Source organism: Cygnus olor, chromosome 1 (assembly GCF_009769625.2).
Source record: "Cygnus olor isolate bCygOlo1 chromosome 1, bCygOlo1.pri.v2, whole genome shotgun sequence".
NCBI classification, from domain to species: Eukaryota; Metazoa; Chordata; class Aves; order Anseriformes; family Anatidae; genus Cygnus; species Cygnus olor.
The window spans coordinates 179,225,664-179,237,412 of record NC_049169.1 but is presented as its reverse complement, the minus strand read 5'-3'; the positions used below and the strand labels follow the sequence as shown (position 1 = coordinate 179,237,412).

Below are 11,749 nucleotides of genomic sequence, written 5' to 3'. Positions count from 1 at the left end.
ATCATCGGTGTCCTTTGGTCTAGAGCATCTACACCCCTCGGGGAATTTTGAGCAAAGCTATGAGACACTTTCCCTTTATACATGTAAGAGCCATATTTGACTGATCACATGTTGCATATCTGCCTGACTGCGGACTGATAAGTCTTCCAGATTGCAAAACCAGGAGGTCATTAAAGAAAATCTTATCATTACAAGAGGTAAAGGGAGCGGTGAGGAAAAGATTTAGAAGAAAGACTGAGGTCTGGCTATAGCATTCACTTCAGTGGAGCATGGAGACAGCTGAGCAAAACTTGAAGCAGTAAAAAGGGATCTTCAAAGAAGATGATTTGCATTTCAGTGGGATAAAAATAAAAATGCAGTTTAAATCTGTATCAGTAAATTGAACTTGCCCAGGACTGTTTCTCTGGTACTGAAGGCAGTGCAAATTCAAACATGCCATGGTTTTGTTCAAATCCAGCATGCCAGCTGTGAATGGCTTCTGGTCCCTGCTAACTCATCTGTATTTGCCAGCATGGGCCAGGATTGTGCCACATTTATTCTAACAATTTGCTGGTGCAGACATCCATGTTGCAGTGCCCAGAACTGCTGCTTAATTTGAGTGTTATGGGAGTCCACCAAGCACAGGTCTCGGGCTCTTCCCTTCCACGTGGGTGCTTGGACTGCAGTCCAAGAGACATCTTCCCCTCACCTGCTCCTCTGGCTCTGTGACAGTGAGCAGGTTCCCTTGGTGGTACGTGATGCCCTGATATCCTGATCTTGTGAAGCAACCCCTGGTGTTGAGAGGGGTCTGGGTCACAAATTCCTCAGCATATCTATTCTGAGCAGCGAATTGTTACGCAGAGTATGAGAGCTGCTGGGGGTTTGGAGTGATCACAGATGAAAAGGAGAAAGTCAAGGGTCTAGACTTTTAAGTTGTGATAGATACTGGTGTTTCACATCAGCAAATGGGGATTGGACTGAAGTAATTCATTTTTGCTGTGTTTCCTATTTAGAAATTAATGATTTCAATTAGAAGAAAATACTTGTGGCTGTCAGTGGTTGGTGTAACTGCTCATATCCTCAGGAAAGCTTACAGCTTGGTAGCTGCCAATTTCTCACTTTCCACAAAGTGATGGCATCCCCCTAAATGTATTTTTCCCGCCACCAAATTGCTGAAGGTTTGTTTATTTTGACTTTTTGACTGAGTATGTCTCAAGGGAAAAAAAAAAAACCTCTTCCTCCCACCCTGCAGATTTCCCCTCAGTTTATATTTAATGTTCAGTTATTTGCAATCAAACTAAACCCAGTACCAACCTAGTAACAACTGCTCCAAAGGCAGGACTGACTAGCAGGGGGAATTTGGGGCTAAATAAATCCCTGAACACGCTGGATATACAGGGGAAGATGTAACAAAGTACTGTCTGCCTGCAAAAACAGCTGAGTTATGCAGAAGAATCAGCAAGTAGACAAGTTTTGGTGAGCAAGAACCAGACTTTGTACAAGATTTGTGGACCTAAGGGTGAGTACCTATGAAAATACCATGGGGTACCTATGTAGGTGAGATGTAGAGAGATGCTCTAAAGGCATGAGCAGAACACCACATGGGGAAATCTGACACAAGGAAGCAGCAGCAGTTGGAGACTGAACTGCCCAGCTAGAGGGGCTACATCCATGGCAGAGATCTGTGGTGACAGCGCTCATTCCCTGGGCCTAGGGCGAGCACCCACCTCCCCATGCAGTGCACAGGGAACCAGACACCAACAGCCTGGATCCAATAAAAGGCGTTGAGATCGGAATTAAGAAGAAACTGAGTCAAAATTGGCAATCTTATGGAGCCCTAAATACCCATAGTCCTTCACAGTAAAAACTGCCTAGAGGTCTCCTCCTCTTCCTCAGGCCCCTGTCCTAGTCTGGGCAACTCGATACCAGTTTCCTACTGGAATAGGATTTGGAAAAGGGGAATTCAGCTTGAGTGATGGACTGATCCTTCCTGTAGCAGAGCTCAGGGAATGCTTGTGGGGCAACTTTCAGCTAATAGCTAAAACATGATCTTACTGAAATGCCCAGCACTGTGTTGCGGATGCTGTGAACAGGGAAGCACCCAGAACTGTTTGGACAACGGACATTTGTAGGACCTCAGCTGGACTGATTTTGACAGCTTGTTCTGTTGTCCCTGTGCCATTTAGCTGAAATAATCTGACTCACCTCACTTCTACAAAGAGCAGAAGCAGTTCTTGGATTTCCTTTCTCTGCTTTTTCAGTCAAGCCCTTTCCAGTTGTCCACAGAGGCAAAATTAAACCAAGAGGCAAACATCTAATGTTACCAGCCTCTCTTCTCCTAGGCCTGTTTTATTTGCTAGCAGGCCTCACAGCCCACTTGAATTCCTTTGTGAGATGTGTTCCTCATGATACAGTACAATACCTTGTGGAAGGACTGCTTTCTATGTGTGGAAATGCTATTCCGTAATGTAAGAGTGATACTGAGGAGGATGTTAGCAAAGAAAAAGGAAGCAAATTCATCATGGTGGTGTCAGCCAGAAGAAAATAAGAGGTGCTGTAGAGTTAGTTGGACGGACTGGTCCTTGGCAAGACCTGGAAAGGCCTGCTGCTGCCCGACAAGACAGCACGAAGCAGCGTTCCCAGGAAGACATCAGGGTGCCTCCCATAAAGCAGAACAGAGGTGGTGTTGTGGTCAGTTCAAAGCAAGCCAGCGCCTCTGAAGCAGCTGACAAAGGCCGCTATTGCACATCAAGGAGCACGGTGTGGGGAAGGAGAATTTATTTGCCTCACCTGGAACCGGGAGCTGTTTTACTGTGCTCACATCTCAGTCCAACAGTTACTGTAAATCAAGTTCCCACTCCCCAGTTTCTCAGAAAGTGAAACTAAATCAAGCCAGGAATGGTTTTACAGGCACAGGACCTGTTTTCAGGCCTCTGACACATTTCATGGATGAGTCAAAAGAATATGAGCAGTATTTTTATGCTCAGACAGCACAGAGGATATGTCCATTCTTCTCCTGTAAGGGAGGATTTCCTAATCTAACTGAGCCCGTAGTAACACCTAGTAACATCTGGTTTTAATAGCCATGTTGCCCTTGTAGAAAAGCCCCGTGGCAGGATAAGCTACTCAGCACAGTGCTGGCAGTTCATTCCCATTTCAGCTGGGAATGAAGTCCACATGGTTCTATGTCATCCTAGAAAAAAAATGTGGGGGTCTGTGACTGAAACAGAGCCCCGTGGCTGCTTGGAAGCATAACAAAAGATGGAGAAGTCACTGAAGTGAGAAAACCTGGAGAGATGAGCAGTTTGAGAAAAGTGTTAGCATCATTTTGCAGAGAGCAAAATGGAAGCAGAGTGGGGTTGCAGCAGCCCGGAGGAAGCTGCTGGTACAGCTGGAAGCATACCGTGGATCTAGGCCAGCATCCTGAGCAGAGGTGCATCTTTCTTCCCTAACCTTCAGACACAACAGTGATAGAGGGAAACATTCTCAGGAAGGATGAAATGCACGGGGAAGGGTGAAGAAGCCCTCTCTATTCCTTATAGTGAAGAGAATTTTGTTTCTTTCGTGTTTCATCAGGTTTAGTCAAAATGTTAGCAGCTACACTCATCAGCCACCTCTCACAACAGAATGTGCTTAACGTGGGGGATCTGAGTGTCCCAGATTCCCCTCTAAATGCCTTTAAAGTCACCTAGCTCTCGCCATGTTGTCTAGCACTGCGTTTGGGCTCCTTCAGTCAGCCCCAGTGGTCAGGCACAAGTTCTGTACCGGAGTTAGGGAGGCCTGACCCCGATCCCCAGGATTTCTGTATTTGACAGGCTGATGGGAAAGCGGAAATAACTACCAGCGTATCCTACTTCAAAAGTTCCTATTTCATAACTGTTTTCTGGCTGGTTAATGCGTGCACTTCTCATTTTACAAAGCAAATGTGCACAACTGCTACTCCAGGACGTGCCACATGGAGATGGCTGTGACCCCTCCCCATGGCTCCTGCAGCCCCAGTCACCTCCCAGTTGCTCCTTCCAAGAGATGGGGAGATCCATGACCAGCACATCTGCTGGCTTTGGCTCCGGCCTCTGATGCTGGGTCCAGGGCCCATCTCTATGAAGGTCTCATCCCAGCACTGTGCTCAGTGCCCACCAGAGGAGTGTGATGAGTTTACCCGTATGTTTTCCCAGCAATATTCACTGTTTGCCGCTTAACTTCTGACTGACCACGGATATTGTACAAAACCCTCCAATAAACACCAAACCTGTGTTGACCCAGGACTTCACTCATGAGTTCTGCTTGGGTCTAGGGAAGGAGGAACAAGAGAAAAGTTGCTGACACCGAATCACTCTCTGTGAAATAAAAACCGATCCAGGGATTTCCTGCTTTTTGCAAAAGGTTTGGTGTTTTGTTCTCTCCCTGTTCAGGAGGGAATGATGGGTTAATGCCTGCATTTGCACAGTGACACTGCCGTGTACCTGGGAGTCACGGAGTGAGAAGGGAGTCCCAGGGCTGTGCTGGGAATGAGCAGTGAGGGTGCCAGGGTGCCCCTCAAGCGACAGCCTCACGTGGCAGATGACCCACCACGTGGCGTTTCATACGCCGGGGCCACAGGAAATTGTGAAATTTGTACATAAGCTTCAGCTTCTAGCTGTGTGATGTTTGTCAGCTGCTCATACGAACCTCAAGTGGCCAGTCTGGTGTTCAGGGCTCAGCTGTGTGCCTGTACAAGCTGGTACGCTGCCGTGCCCAGCCCTGGGATTCTCAGCCACAGGTGGCCAGGCGCTGAAAAACAAGACATCGCATACATTTTGCACTGTGCATCACCCAAAGGAATGAAGAGGGGTGTTTTCTACACGTTGATCAGAAAAATGTGGCTTGACCTCCAAAGGGATTCGGCACAGCTCAGGGCCAGAAGCTGGGCAGCAGGACAGACCAAGGACAGCAGGGATCTGTATCTGTGAGACCAGCGAGAGGAGGAAATGAGGAGCAGAAAGGAATGGAAAGCAGTAGCAGGAGCACGTCTGTTGAGAATTTTGTAAATGTGATGGGGCAACAGGACGGAGCAGTTAAGCACAGATCGTTGCAGATTTTCCTGTTGTGAACTCCACTCCCTGGCACATGCACTTCTTTCCTGTGCTTGCCTAACACATAGCTGCGGTGCTGCGGTGTAGCGGTTGCTTCCTGGGAGGAGGACGTGTTCCAGAAGGGACTGGGTGACTGCAGTACATGCTCCTGATGGGCAACGCTCAGCCCCAAGTCTGGGCCCAGAAACCTTGCCGTATTTCACAGGTACAAAAAGTAGCCACGCGACCAAGGCGTGCAGCGCACAGCCCTCAAACATCATCTTCTCCTCCTTAGACAATGGGACAGGACATGCCTGATGGTTATTATCTGTGGCCCAAACCCTCCCCACTGGCTGTGCAAAATCAGCACATGGGTGTATGTTGCTCATGATTACTTTATCCTCTGCATGAAAAGGGAAGAGCTCTTGGAGTGTCTCTCTGCACCATCCACACCACCTGCACCCTTAAGCCTCCTTCCAGCTGGCTGGAGCGCTGAATCCCAAAAGGACTTGCAATAAAAGGTTCCCTTCCTCTCTAATCCTCCCTGCCTGTACACATATGTCCACACACAGCTCCTTGTACACACGCATGCGTGCACACATGCATAGACATGGGTGTGTTTAAAGGCATAGGGCCCATTGTAAAATCAAGAAATGCCAAATTTACCTTTTGTTCAATTATGGCCTCTTGTCTCCAAACAGGGCCACATCTGAGAAATAGGAATGATGTGTACTGATCAGCAATAATGAGCCACTGCTGAGCTAGCTAACCATGACATGAAAATCAGAGTTATATTTTTAATGACCTTTCACTAGAACAAGTTAGTGCTTTTTCTTCTGGTCTCACAAAAGCTTTGCCCTCTGCCCCCAGGGTACCTGTGACAATTTCAAAATTCCAAGTTAGTGGGGAGATCAAACTGAGGCCCCCAACACAAGCTGGCTGAAATTTAAGGTTTGCCAGTCCTTCTTCTGAGGAACTAAGAATGAACTGTGTGTGTATGCATTCATGTGAAAAATATGATGCCTATGCTCCAGCATGTGGGTCAGACACTTTAAGTTATCCTGTGATAAATACCACTAGTAAAATGCTCAAGGATAGTTTTAGAGGGTGCATTTGGTGTACTCTAGATGAAGAAAAAGACAAATAAGGCTCGAAGGCTTTCACGTAGGAGATAAGAGTTTGAGTTGAATTGAAAAGCTGTGCATTCATCTGCCAAGCAGCAGCTTTGCTGAGGTTTGTCTGGTTTGATCACAATTTTCATTTCACACTTTCATGGAAACTTCAGGAGGTAACTGGCTCCCTGAGCATTGTTCTGCAGGGCAAGCCAGCCTGCAAGTGAGTCAGACAGTTTAACTCACAGTCGTGTCACAAACCCTTCACACTATGCCTTATGTGTAAAAAGCAAAGCAAAACAAGTCTCATAAAACATTAAAACTTCACGAGAAAACACCACTAGAGGGGGCTGGCCCTACATGAGCCAGTTCAGGTTTGTGCAGCCCTCAGGGACACCAGCCCGTGCAAACACACCTGACTGTAGCTATAGCCACAGAAATTGCCAGGCCTGCCCAAACCAGGAGAAAACCCATAATGCTAACCTCAGCAATGTGGCACTGCTGTGTTGATGCTGTTCTCTAGTCCGAAGGTGTGTCTGCAGAAACACCCCAAGCTGGAGATGAGCAAGCCTTCATCCCCGGGGGGAGCAATGCCCACGTGCAACAGCAGTTTCTGCAGAACTGCACCCGCTGTTCGCTGCATGCCCTGGCTCCTTACTCCCACGCCCCCAAACTTTCCCACCTCTACTCCTATATCCCCTTAAGTCCCTTTACAACTTATTCGCTGTGAAAGACGCACCAAGTGCCAACTCTCTGCTTGCTGCCAGGTTAGCACTGCAGAGTGCAGCCTTCTGCCCCTGGAGCCTGGCAGAGAGGCTGTGGGTCGGGTCCCAAAAGCCCAACTGCTTTTGGAACTCCTTCAGTCTGTAGACACTGTCTATTAATTAGTCCTGGAAAGCTTTACAGTCAGTCCTACAACATGGTGAGAAACCACTGAAGGATATCCCTAAGAAAACAGTTCAATGTTAGCGATTGTATTTGGAAGAAACAGGACCACAGTTCACAAAGACATATTTTTTCAGGCAATTATTGGCACATATCACCTCCTCCAAGCCATCCTGGCACGGCCCAGCTCTCACCCAGAAGCCAGAGGGAAACAGTGCTGCACTTGAGCTAATAATAATAACGAGGATATCAATTTGTGTGGATACTGAGGCTCACGGCTTGTTCCCAGCCAGCTCCAAGCCCCCAGCACAGAGGGTGTGTGTGTGGCCGTGTTTGTCTAAGCCTGCATCTACCGTTGCAGAAGGACCTGTGGTACCCCTCAGTGCCACAGCTCACCTTCCTCACCACAAACGGGAGAGAAAGCAAAAAGCTGCTGCAAAGTTTACCGGGGATCTTGCTAACTCCTGGATTTGTGATGCTTTGGAATTATTTTGAATGATCAGTTCTTCAGCACGCACAAATCCTCTGGACAACATCGGTCCCAGAAAGCTTTAAAGGTAAAAATCTCACTTGTTCCTTTACCACGGAGTTTTCTTCCTGTTCCTCTCAAAATCATGGGGTGGTTGCTCAGATCACCTGCTCTGTGGTAGGCACTGCAGCTGCTGTGGTCTCTAAATCTATTTCCTACTCTGCATGCGAAGACTTAAACTTAGGAAATGGCAATTTTCATAAAAGTCTTCATGCAAGTGACATTTCCCTGATTTTCATGTTTGAATAATGTTTATTATGGTTTGCATAAAGTCCTTCAGATCTCTCTTCACTGTAATGCCCATGAGTTCTCTTAAAAACCTCTGAATTCCCTCTTTCAGTTCTCTTTCTGGAACATCCATTTCTGCTTTTGCGTTTACATTTCTCTAACTTCTTTCCCAGAGCACGCTGCTGCCTGACCCCATTCCTGGCAGCCCATAGCTGGGCACTCGCACTGAAAGGACATTCAACCGAATTAACTGACTCCAGCTAAAATCCTAGCGCAGACAAAGCGCTTTGGGGTTTTTAGTGCAATTAGTACAGCAAGTGGAGAAAGAGTCACAAAGGTGCTTTCATCCTTCAGCTCCACGTAAAGCGGATTCCAGGTGCTTTGACCTGACGGAGTGAAGCCTACCTCCATTGTTGGTTTGGCCTTTGTCCACAGGTGCCTAAATTGTCCTTGCAGCTTGCCAAGGCACCTCTGCACCTACCTACTCATATGGATTATCATGCTGTGGGAGCCACACACAGACAACACCGAGTCCACTCAAAATTGCTGAGGAGGAGGGAAAATTGTGTACATGCAGTTTCAGCTCCTTGTCATCACATCTCAGCAGGGCTCACCAGCCGCAAGCCAGTAGGAATAACATGTGTGGTGGAAAGCAGAAGAGATGATGGGTAGGGAAAGGCGGAATACTTTTTGTCCCATGTACTGATGCTACAGAGCTGTCTTCAGGCATCCAAGACTCAGGGGGCCAAAGGCAGGAGCTGGCAGAGGATTCCTGTCCTTGTGGCCCAATGCTGAAGACAGAGCAGCAGGAGGTCCATGTATTGGGCCCTGCCATTGACATTACAGATACATTTTATCTGATAATTATTTTGGGACAAATTCTGTAATCTAACCACGGGAGCACAGGTGGTGGCCTGTCCATGGGAGTACTTGTGTACAAAGAAGGCCTGTGTAATCAGTTTTTCACTCTCCCCTATCTTTTTCTTCTCCTTTCCCTTGGGCTGCCTCTGGGTCCCAGTTGCCTTCATAATGGATTTCTCTCATTTAACTAAAAGTTGAAAAAAAAAAAAGCTGCTATACATAATAGTTCTGTAACTGTCTGGGTTGATAATAAAATCAGAGGATTGTGGTTTTGAGTTTTGTTTCTTAAAATAGTAATTGATTTTCACTGTTTTCCTATATTTTATCACTTGCACTGATACAATGTGGGAAACAGCACAAAGCATTGACTAAACTGTTACTGAACAGTACTGTGGTTAGGGAGCACGAAACCAGAAGCTGGACCTCTGATCCCAATTCTGTTTCGGGCTGTCTTCATCATTAAGTCACTTTGGTGATTTTTTTTTTTTTAATGTTTGGAAAAACATCAGACATTTCAGATCTGGAGACTGGAACTCAAAAAAAAAAAAAAAAAGAAAAAATAAGAAAATATTTTCTCCCATAGTAATCAAAATGCTTATAAACCAAAAAATATTTGTAAGACCTTCCATGGCTTGCAAAAATGTTGCAGTTTTGACAATAGTAATTTCTAGTTCAGGAACAAAGTTATCCATTTTTAAAGCAATGATAGCAGTAGGGAAGAATCTGCTACCTTGTTAGGTATCACTGGAGGGAGCATAGGGTCAGCATAAGCGTTCATTGATTTTGCATAGGGCTGAGTCTGCCTTTCATTTCGTATCAACGAGTATGGAGATGAATTGAAACAGACCATTCAGAGCTGAAAGCACTTTAAGAAAGACATGGTGATGGTACACAGCATGTGATCCATCACTCCAGCAGAGTGCCAGGTTGTCCAACAGGATAACATAACATGAGATCACACATTTCTGAACTATTTTGTCCCATTCATGGTTTCTCTTCTGTAATCCAGATCACTTTCTGCAAAGTACCATTGTCAAGCCCCAGTCTGAGACACAAAGTTTCTAAGGCACGATGATGAGCATGCACAGAAGTAAAAGGGAAGCCTTCCAAATTTAAATACATTTCTGTAAATTTGGATGAGCTGAAGTCCTTCACCATAGCGAGGTCCACTGCAGCAGTCACAGACAGTAAAACTGCAATGGAAGAAATTGTGTCAAAAAATTTGCATCACCCTTCTAAGACTATATCCACGCCGACAGCAGTTCAACTTCCTCACTCACAAGCACAAATGAAAGAAATTATCTGGCCTCAGAACATTTATGGCTCATCGCTGGAGAAGGTGCTTATACTTCCTTAGCTCCACTTTAGTAGAGGCCCACTCTATTCCAAAATAGTAATTATTACTCTAGCACTAATGCTTGGTCTGCATGGCTCCCATGGGAAGGAGGAGACAGACATGTCAGAAATAGAAGGATGAAGGGAAGAGAAGGGAAGGGAAAGGAGGGGAAGGGAAGGGAAGGGAAGGGAAGGGAAGGGAAGGGAAGGGAAGGGAAGGGAAGGGAAGGGAAGGGAAGGGAAGGGAAGGGAAGGGAAGGGAAGGGAAGGGAAGGGAAGGGAAGGGAAGGGAAGGGAAGGGAAGGGAAGGGAAGGGAAGGGAAGGGTAGGGAAGGGAAGGGAAGGGAAGGGAAGGGAAGGGAAGGGAAGGGAAGGGAAGGGAAGGGAAGGGAAGGGAAGGGAAGGGAAGGGAAGGGAAGGGAAGGGAATGAGAGCTGACATAATTTTTGCCTCAGTTGTAAGATTCAGGTCAATCTCCCTTCTGACTAGAGTGGCTTGACACACAGCCAGAACGTGAAGCTGCAACACACATTTTGTCTGGAGCATGGGTGGCCATGTAAAATACTCGGAATATTAAATAGAAGAATTTGCATGCAGTGCCCAATAAATCTTAATTGTAGTTTCATGTTCATGCAGATATACACAAAATCTGAACTCAGCATACATACATGGACGCTATTGTATATACCACAGTATGTAAGAGCATACCACTGACCAGCATTAATTTCATGTGAAACAGTGACGTAGTGAAATGTGAAATGTGAACAGTGAACAGTGAAATGACAAAGTAGGAACTTCCACGCTATTAATGCTTGTAGAATTACTGATTAGGGGCCAGTTATGCACATTTCTTGTACACAATACTCCTATGGGTGGGTCAAGGGAACAGAACATATTTCTGTTACTTACTCTTTCAATATTTTTTCAGTATCTTCTGTGATGTCTGTGTATCTTTCCTTTAGGTTATTTCTGGAGAAGCAAAGGGCAGCCAGATGAGTGAGCTTCTGAGATTGGTTTTGCATCTTTTCATTCCATACCAAGGGGTGTATGAAGTTATTTTCTATTCTGAGGTACATTAGTGGAAGATTCAAAACCCCAGATGGCAAAGCAGAGAGCTGGTTCCCTTCAGTGTTCAAACATTCAAGCTTTCTGTAATTTTAAGGACCACCAGGCATTTACTTATAGGCTGTTCACATTATATCCTACCTCGACCATGCTTATATAATTTCCTACTTCCCATTAGATAAACTACTACACCAAGATGTCATATATGCATAAATGCTATGTGTTTCTTACAGTGCACTTCACGTACTGGACACAACTGTAGATACAATAGTTTTCTAATTATAGTTCAAATGTCTGGGTTAGGAAATATCTGGGCTGGGCATATCTGAATAAATTAGATGTACACAGAGATCATCAGCATTAAGGACAACAAAGAGCAACACAATCTCATGTATGAATAATTCCTTTTCTACCGTTTCTGTGGGGTGGTTTCCATAGAGCTAGGTTTTAATTCTTGTCTAACCAACACTTCACAGTGCTTGAAAGCCACCACACATGGTTTAAAAATGCATTTTCTTTTTCTTCATCATGTAAATCAAGTTTATGTGCACACATATGGTTCAAATGAAAGAATGATCATATTTTGCAGGGGAAAGGTTGACTTACAACTGTCTTCAAGTGGCACAATTATACAACTGCCATGTACTGTTTCAGCTGAAATGAGCCTTTCACATAGGACTGAAGAAAGGGAAGAGAGGATGCAG

At 45.6% G+C, this 11,749-nt stretch overlaps 1 long non-coding RNA gene across 1 annotated transcript; it reads left to right on the top strand.

The window, feature by feature from the left end:
• Positions 1-2,316: 2,316 nt before the first annotated feature.
• On the top strand, positions 2,317-8,918 carry LOC121062211. The gene is made up of 2 exons (XR_005815473.1): positions 2,317-7,584; positions 7,958-8,918. It is a non-coding gene; the product is annotated as an uncharacterized LOC121062211 (long non-coding RNA).
• The last annotated feature ends 2,831 nt before the right edge of the window (positions 8,919-11,749 follow it).